Source organism: Ranitomeya variabilis, chromosome 6 (assembly GCF_051348905.1).
Source record: "Ranitomeya variabilis isolate aRanVar5 chromosome 6, aRanVar5.hap1, whole genome shotgun sequence".
Taxonomy (NCBI): domain Eukaryota; kingdom Metazoa; phylum Chordata; class Amphibia; order Anura; family Dendrobatidae; genus Ranitomeya; species Ranitomeya variabilis.
In genome coordinates this window covers 580,667,954-580,677,713 of record NC_135237.1, presented here as the reverse complement: position 1 = coordinate 580,677,713, position 9,760 = coordinate 580,667,954, and positions in this window count along the sequence as shown.

Sequence of the window (9,760 nt, the reverse complement as noted above, 5' to 3'; positions counted from 1 at the left end):
CACGTCTCCGTCTGGTCATTTTCAGTTGCCGGCAACGCCCTGTATATTACTTTGGAAATCACTGAGTTAACCGTGAAGGATCAATTTAGATCCTCCCTCAACATTATCACCCCCTATAGGGTCTCTGTTTCTATGGCCGTGGGTGTGGCAGGTGTTATCACCCCCAGTAAAAAAGTTATAGCTCTCACAATAAAGCGATGCAAAAATAAAACTTTTCTCTAGAAATTATATTTTTTATTGTGTAAAAGCGCCAAAACATAAAAAAATGACATAAATGAGGTATTGCTGTAATCGTACTAACCCGAAGAATAAAACTGCCTAATCAATTTTACCACACACAGAAAGGTATAAGACATTTTTAAAAAAAAGCAATTTCTGAATTGCTGGTTTTTGTTCATTCTACCTCCTAAAAATCGGAATACAAAGTGATCAAAAAATATCATGTGCCCGAAAATGGTACCAATAAAAACATCAACTCGTCCAACAAAAAAAACAAGACCTCGCATGAGTCTGCCGGCCAAAATATGGAAAAATGACACAGGTCTGCAAAAAATTTTTTTTCAAGAGCTGTTTTGGTTATTCCACATAATCTTTATGTCTTTAAGTGCGGTGAATCCGAAAATGACCTCCGTTTTGTCATAGGACATCCCGTTTTCTGACAATTTATGTAACTATGTTAAATAAGACAATACCTCAATAAATGAAAATAGACTCATAAAATTAATTTTTTATTACAAATGTTTCATAAATCATTTTTTAACAGCAATGAGCTCACTAACACACACGAAGGCTACGTTCACATTAGTGTTCGGCGCTGCAGCGTCGCCGCATGCGTCATGCGCCCCTATATTTAACATGGGGGCGCATGGACATGCGTTGCACTTGCGTTTTGTGACGCATGCGTCACTGTGGTGCATGCGTCAGGGCGCTGAGGACGCAGTTTTTTCTGCGCCCAAAACCATGCAAAAATGGACGCATGCGTCACAAAACGCTGCGTTGTGCATGCGTTTACATTTGCGTTGTGCGTTGCATCGCCGACGCTGCGGCGCACAACGCAAATGTGAACGTAGCCTAACATCGATTCTTCTTCCCTGTGAGGCTTCTCTTGGTCCATTTACGCTTGTGAGGAGCATCTGGAATGTCTCTCTGGAGCGTCCAGCAGTAGTCGGCCATCATTGTAATGCTCCATCTTCCCTGGTATCTTCTTTCCATCTCTTTAACCCCTTCCCGACCCATGACGCCTATGCGGCGTCATGGAATGATCGCATCCCTGCAGATCGGGTGAAAGGGTTAATTCCTATTTTACCCGATCTGCAGGGAGAGGGGGAGTTGTACTTCAGCCTAGGGGGGGTGGCTTTGCCCCCACGTGGCTACGATCGCTCTGATTGGCTGTTGAAAGTGCAACAGCCAATCAGAGCAATTTGCAATATTTCACCTATGAAAATGGTGAAATATTGCAATCCAGCCATGGCCGATGCTGCAATAGCATCTGCCATGGCTGGAAATCATGTACTGGCCCCCCCCACCGCCCCCGATCTCCTCCCCAGTCCTCCGTTCTGTCAGGTACCCCCCTCCGTCCCCCTGTTCGCTCCCCCGTGCTCCTGTCCGCTCCCCCGTGCTCCTGTCCGCTCCCCCCGTCCTCCGATCCCCCCCCTGTGCTCCGATCCACCCCCCCCACCACCCCCTCATACTTACCGATCCTCCCGGTGTCCGGCCGTCTCCTCGCTGGGCGCCGCCATCTTGGAAAATGGCGGGCGCATGCTCAGTACGCCCGCCGAATCTGCAGGCTGGCAGATTCGTTACAGGTACATTTTGATCGCTGTGGTAGGTTCTACCACAGCGATCAAAATAAAAAAATAATAAATAAACCCCCCCCTTTATCACCCCCATAGGTAGGGACAATAATAAAATAAAGAAAATATTTTTTTTTCTTTTACCACTAGGGTTAGGGTTAGAACTAGGGGTAGGGTTAGGGGTAGGGTTAGGGTTACGGGTAGGGTTAGGGTTATGGCATGTGCACACAGAGCGGATTGGCCGCGGATCCGCAGCGGATCGGCCGCGGATCGCAGCGGATCGGCCGCGGATCCGCAGCGGATCGGCCGCGGATCCGCAGTGGATCCGCAGCGGATTGGCCGCGGATCTGCAGCGGATCGGCCGCGGATCCGCAGCGGATTGGCCGCGGATCCGCAGCGGATTGGCCGCGGATCTGCAGCGGATTGGCCGCGGATCCGCAGCGGATTGGCAGCGGATTGGCCGCGGATCCGCAGCGGATTGGCCGCTGCGAATTCGAAGCAGTTTTCCATCAGGTTTACAGTACCATGTACACCTAAGGAAAACCAAATCTGCTGTGCCCATGGTGCGGAAAATTCCGTGCAGAAACGCTGCATTGTATTTTCCGCAGCATGTCAATTCTTTGTGCGGATTCCGCAGCGGTTTACACCTGTTCCTCAATAGGAATCCGCAGGTGAAATCCGCACAAAAAAACACTGGAAATCTGCTGTAAATCCGCAGGCAAAACGCAGTGCCTTTTACCTGCAGATTTTTCAAAAATCGTGCGGAAAAATCTCACACGAATCCGCAACGTGGGCACATACCCTTAGGGTTAGGGTTGGAATTAGGGCTAGGGTTGGAAATAGGGTTAAGAATAGGCTTGTGCTTAGGGTTACGGATAGGGTTAGGGGTGTGTTGGGGTTACAGTTGTGGTTAGGGTTGGGATTAGGGTTACGGTTGGGATTAGGGTTAGGATTAGGGTTGGAATTAGGGTTACGGTTGTGTTGCGGTTAGGGGTGTGTTGGGGTTAGGGTTGTGATTAGGGTTATGGCTACAGTTGGGATTAGGATTAGGGGTGTGTTGGGGTAAGTGTTGAAGTTAGAATTGAGGGGTTTCCACTGTTTTAGGCACATCAGGGGTCTCCAAACGCAACATGGCGCCACCATTGATTCCAGCCAATCTTGCGTTCAAAAAGTCAAATGGTGCTCCCGCCCTTCCAAGCCCCGACGTGCGCCCAAACAGTGGTTTACCCCCACATTTGGGGTACCAGCGTACTCAGGACAAACTGGGCAACAACTGTTGGGGTCCAATTTCTCCTGTTACCCTTGCAAAAATAAAAAATTACTTGCTAAAACATAATTTTTGAGGAAAGAACAATTATTTTTTATTTTCACGGCTCTGCGTTATAAACTTCTGTGAAGCACTTGGGGGTTGAAAGTGCTCACCACACATCTAGATAAGTTCCTTCGGGGGTCTAGTTTCCAAAATGGGGTCACTTGTGGGGTGTTTCTACTGTTTAGGCACATCAGGGGCTCTGCAAATGCAATGTGACGCCCGCAGACCATTCCATCAAAGTCTGCATTTCAAATGTCACTACTTCCCTTCCGAGCCCTGACGTGTGCCCAAACAGTGGTTTACCCCCACATATGGGGTATCAGCGTACTCACAACAAACTGGGCAACAAATATTGGGGTCCAAATTCTCCTGTTACCCTTGTGAAAATAAAAAATTGCTTGCTAAAACATCTTTTTTGAGGAAAGAAAAATGATTTTTTATTTTCACGGCTCTGCGTTGTAAACTTCTGTGAAGCACTTGGGGGTTGAACGTGCTCACCACACATCTAGATAAGTTCCTTGGGGGGTCTAGTTTCCAAAATGGGGTCACTTGTGGGGGGTTTCTACTGTTTAGGCATATCAGGGGCTCTGCAAACGTAACATGATGCCCGCAGACCATTCCATCAAAGTCTGCATTCCAAAACGTCACTACTTCCCTTCCGAGCCCCGGCATGTACCCAAACAGTGGTTTACCCCCACATATGGGGTATCAGCGTACTCAGGAGAAACTGGACAACAACTTTTGGGGTCCAATTTCTCCTGTTACTCTTGCAAAAATAAAAAATTCTGGGCTAAAAAAATATTTTTGAGGAAAGGAAACACATTTATTATTTTCACGGCTCTGCGTTATAAACTTCTGTGAAGCACTTGGGGGTTCAAAGTGCTCACCACACATCTAGATAAGTTCCCTTGGGGGTCTAGTTTCCAAAATGGAGTCACTTGTTGGGAGTTCCTACTGTTTAGGCACATCAGGGGCTCTGCAAACGCAACCTGATGCCCGCAGAGCATTCCATCAAAGTCTGCATTTCAAAACGTCACTACTTCCCTTCCGAACCCCGACGTGTGCCAAAACAGTGGTTTACCCCCACATATGGGGTATCAGCGTACTCAGGAGAAACTGGAAAACAACTTTTGGGGTCCAATTTCTCCTATTACCCTTGGGAAAATAAAAAATTGTGGGCTAAAAAATCATTTTTGAGAAAAGAAAAATTATTTTTTATTTTCATGGCTCTGCGTTATAAACTTCTGTGAAGCACTTGGGGGTTCAAAGTGCTCACCACACATCTAGATTAGTTCCTTGGGAGGTCTAGTTTCCAAAATGGGGCCACTTGTGCGGGAGCTCCAATGTTTAGGCACACAGGGGCTCTCCAAACGCGACATGGTGTCCGCTAATGACTGGAGCTAATTTTCCATTCAAAAAGCCAAATGGTGTGCCTTCCCTTCCGAACCCTGCCGTGCGCCCAAACAGTGGTTTACCCCCACATATGGGGTATCATCGTACTCAGGACAAACTGGACAACAACATTTGGGGTCCAATTTCTCCTATTACCCTTGGGAAAATAAAAAATTCTGGGCTAAAAATCATTTTTGAGGAAAGAAAAATTATTTTTTTATTTTCACGGCTCTGCGTTATAAACTTCTGTGAAGCACCTGGGGGTTATAAGTGTTTACTATGCATCTAGATAAGTTCCTTGGGGGGTCTAGTTTCCAAAATGGGGTCACTTGTAGGGGAGCTCCAATGTTTAGGCACACAGGGGCTCTCCAAACGCGACATGGTGTCCGCTAACGATTGGAGCTAATTTTCCATTCAAAAAGTCAAATGGCACGCCTCCCCTTCCGAGCCTTGCCGTGCACCCAAACAGTGGTTTACCCCCACATATGAGGTATCGGCATACTCAGGAGAAATTGCCCAACAAATTTTAGGATCCATTTTATCCTGTTGCCCATGTGAAAATGAAAGAATTGAGGCTAAAAGAAATTTTGTGTGAAAAAAAAGTACTTTTTCATTTTTGCGGATCAATTTGTGAAGCACCTGGGGGTTTAAAGTGCTCACTATGCCTCTAGATGAGTTCCTTGGGAGGTCTACTTTCCAAGGGGTCACTTTTGGAGGAGCTCCAATGTTTAGGCACACAGGGGCTTTCCAAACGCGACATGGTGTCCGCTAACGATGGAGATAATTTTTCATTCAAAAAGTCAAATGGCGCTCCTTCCCTTCCGAGCCTTACCATGTGCCCAAACAGTGGTTTACCCCCACATGTGAGGTATTGGTGTACTCAGGAGAAATTGCCCAACAAAATTTAGGATCCATTTTATCCTGTTGCCCATGTGAAAATGAAAAAATTGAGGCTAAAATAATTTGTTTGTGAAAAAATTACTTTTTCATTTTTACGGATCAATTTGTGAAGCACCTGGGGGTTTAAAGTGCTCACTATGCTTCTAGATAAGTTCCTTGGGGGGTCTAGTTTCCAAAATGGGGTCACTTGTGGGGGAGCTCCAATGTTTAGGCACACGGGGGCTCTCCAAACGCGACATGGTGTCCGCTAAAGATTGGAGCCAATTTTTCATTGAAAAAGTCAAATGGCGCTCCTTCCCTTCCGAGCCCTGCCGTGCGCCCAAACAGTGGTTTACCCCCACATATGAGGTATCAGCGTACTCAGGACAAATTGGACAACAACGTCCGTGGTCCAGTTTCTCCTTTTACCCTTGGGAAAATAAAAAATTTTTTGCTAAAATATCATTTTTGTGACTAAAAAGTTAAATGTTCATTTTTTACTTCCATGTTGCTTCTGCTGCTGTGAAACACCTGAAGGGTTAATAAACTTCTTGAATGTGGTTTTGAGCACCTTGAGGGGTGCAGTTTTTTGAATGGTGTCACTTTTGGGTATTTTCAGCCATATAGAACCCTCAAACTGACTTCAAATGTGAGGTGATCCCTAAAAAAAATGGTTTTGTAAATTTTGTTGTAAAAATGAGAAATCACTGGTCAAATTTTAACCCTTATAACTTCCTAGCAAAAAAAAATTTTGTTTCCAAAATTGTGCTGATGTAAAGTAGACATGTGGGAAATGTTATTTATTAACTATTTTGTGTCACATAACTCTCTGGTTTAACAGAATAAAAATTCAAAATGTGAAAATTGCGAAATTTTCAAAATTTTTGCCAAATTTCCGTTTTTTTCACAAATAAACTCAGAAATTATCTACCTAAATTTACCACTAACATGAAGCCCAATATGTCACGAAAAAACAATCTCAGAATCGCTAGGATCCGTTGAAGCGTTCCTGAGTTATTACCTCATAAAGGGACACTGGTCAGAATTGCAAAAAACGGCAAGGTCATGAAGGGGTTAATGTCCTGGTGGATTCGTTCTCCTTGCTCTTCACTCACAGCTCCCAAATTGTCAGGAAAGTTGTCAAGGTGGGAACGGAGGAAATCCACTTTCAGACTCATCAGGCAACCTAAAGCTTGAAATGCTTTCAGCATTCGTCCGACGATTTTTTTGTAGTCAGGGTCTTTGTTATTGCCTAAAAATGTCTCTACAACCTCTTTAAATGCAAACCACCCTTCTTTTTGGGGATGCGTCATGGAATCGATAAACTCTTGATCAGCTATAAGCCTTCTCATGTCTGGTCCGACGAACACACCTTCCTTCAACTTGACTATGATGAGCTAACACGAACGGAGATGAAAAAGTGTGAACAGGCGAGAACCAAGATAAAACAATCGAATCAAGCCCGGGCATGTCAGAGCCGCTCGTTCAGCTTGCAACATGTTGATGCTGGTTTCATTAGCTCACTCTGAAAGTTCTTTTCTTTGAAAGTTATATTTTTTTGGCATTGTATATATTCAATGCATTGATGTGAATTAATAGTAATTTTGACTTTCAAAACCCTAAGAAAAAATACCAAAAATTGAGAAAAATATACTAAATTTGAAGAGAATGTTGCATTTTGTGGCAAATCCTGACATCCAGGATTTTTTTCAATATTTTTTTCTTTTTCAGCACACCAAAATACATGAAAATTAGAGGAAAATAATCAAACAGCTTTTTAGTCGCAGACCTGTGTTATAGCTCAAAATGTGGTGATGCAAAAGCTATTTTTCACAATAAAAAGCATCTTTTAATGTGTGACAGCTGCCAAACATAAAAACCTGCTATAAATCTAGTATCGCACCGACCCGAAGAATAAAGTCACCTAATCACTTATACTGCACGAGGAACGGCGTAAAAAATAAATAAAACCAATTCTTCACATGCCGTTTTTCATTCTGCCTCACAAAAATTACAGTAAGGCTCGGCATACATTTATCCTGCGCTCTACGCTGAGCACTCACGCTGGGGTTTCCATGTAAATGTTTGAAATACGTGATTCAGACAAATCCCATGGAGAAAGATTCCCTGTAAAGAGGTAGATAAAGGCACTGTGGACACCATAGGACCTGTGATCTGGTGGGGTCTGTCTTTTTACGATTATATAAAAGTGCAGTCAGCCACAGTTTTGTGCACTTCTGAAAAGGACACCACTGAACAGAGGCCAGACGGAAGCCAGAGTAACTCTGCTGCTTCATTATAGTGAATGGATTCCTAGGGGGTTTCATCTGAATCACGTCACTCAGAGATTTAGATGGAAAGTGCACAGCGTAGAGCACCGGATAAATGTGATCCCAAATGTTATGTAAAATGTTCCCAATAACAGCTTCAAGTCAATCCAGAAAAAAAGCAAGTCCCCACTCAGGTCTATCATGGTAAACGGAAATATAGGGGGCTTCCACGTTACTGTTGGCAGAAAACCTCTGGAAAAACGAAACAACGCCTCGCCCTCCAAAAGAATTCAGCAAATTCTCCATTCCCAAATCCAAATGCCCGCCTCTCTGAGTCCCAGTGTGTCTAAACAACATTCAGCGTCCACGTTTGGCATTTCTGTAGTGATGAGAGCCCGCCTAATTTACAGGTGCGTGTCTCCAGAAGCATGAGCTTGAACAACGTACTGGTCACTACAACGGCAGTTTGCAATTTTTCGCACAGCAACATCCACTGCGGTTGTTTCTGGAAAACACTCATGGAGTCAAAATCGTTACTACATCTGTAGATAAATTCCCAAAGGGTTATAATTTCCAAAATGGGGTCACTTGAGGGGAAATTCTGCTCTTCTAGCAATTAGGGGCTCTGTATATGGAGTCTGCAAACTATTGTAGGAAAATCTGTGCTCCAGGAGGCAAATAGCGCTTCGTTCCTCCCAAGTTTCTGCGTATGGCAAAGTAGCACTGTACAGGCACATATGGGGCATTGCCACGTTCAGTAGAAATTGTGGGAAAAACATTTGTGCCATTTTTACCCATTTCGTAGTATGAAAATGTAGAATTTGGGGCTAATGCAGAATTTTGGTGGTAAAAATGTAATTATTTTTTCTTAACTGCCCAATGGTATAAAATTCTATGACACACCTGTGGTGTCAATTTGAACACTGCACCCCTAGATGAATTCATTGAGAGGTTTAATTGGTAAAATGGGGTCATTTGTGGGGGGTTTCCACTGTGTAGGCACATCAGGGGCTCTCTGAAAGCTACATGGCGTCCGCTAACTATTCCAGGAAATTTTACATTTAAAAAGTCAAATGGTGCTCCTTCCCTTCCGAGCTCTGCCATGCACCCAAACAGTAGATTTCCCCCACATATAGGGTATCGGCATTCTTACGAGAAATTGCACAACAATTTGTATTGTCCATTTTATCCTGTTACCCTTATGAAAGTAAAATAAATTGGGTCTAAAGGATTATTTTTTTTGTGAAAAAAAAAAAAGATAAATGTTCATTTTTTCCTTCCATATTGCATCAGCTCCTGTGAAACACCAGAAGGGTTAATAAACATCTTGAATGTGGTTTTGAGCACCTTTAGGGGTGCAGTTTTTAGAATGGTGTCACTTTTGGGTATTTTCTGTTATGTTGACCCCCAAAACTCACTTCAAATGTGATGCAGTCCCTAAAAAAATGGTTTTGTAAATTTTGTGGTAAAAATGAGAAATCGCTGGTCAACTGTTAACCCTTATAACTTCCTAACAAAAAACAAAATTTGGTTCCAAAATTGTGCTGTAAAGTAGACATGTGGGGAATGTTATTTATTAACTATTTTGTGTAATAGAGAGAAGAAATGGGGATATTCAGCACGTCCATCCAGTGTAAGGAAAATAACCAAAATTTATTAGAACATTTTAAAAAACAATTTTAAGAAAAGAGAGAAGAACCCTCTTTGCCTGACGCGTTTCTGGCGCACCACAGCGCCCTTAGTCATAGGAACTAATACAACATGGATAAACAGGTTTATATATGACAGGGAACCAATCACAGACATAGCAATCAATTACGATTTTTTTTTAAATTGTTTTTTAAAATGTTCTAATAAATTTGGGTTATTTTACTTACACTGGATGGACGTGCTGGATATTCCCATTTCTCCTCTCTTCTACTTCAGCAGAAAATCACCAGCAGGTACGGCACCCACCAGTTACATCTGCGAGCCGTTGCAAGTAAATGTATGTCTCGGCGTGTCAAGCTTCAACCCTTCCCCCCTCCTCCTTTTTTTGAATTATTTCGTGTAATATCTCTCTGACTTAAGGGCATAAAAATTCAAAGTTTAAAAATTGCTAAATTTTTGCCAGA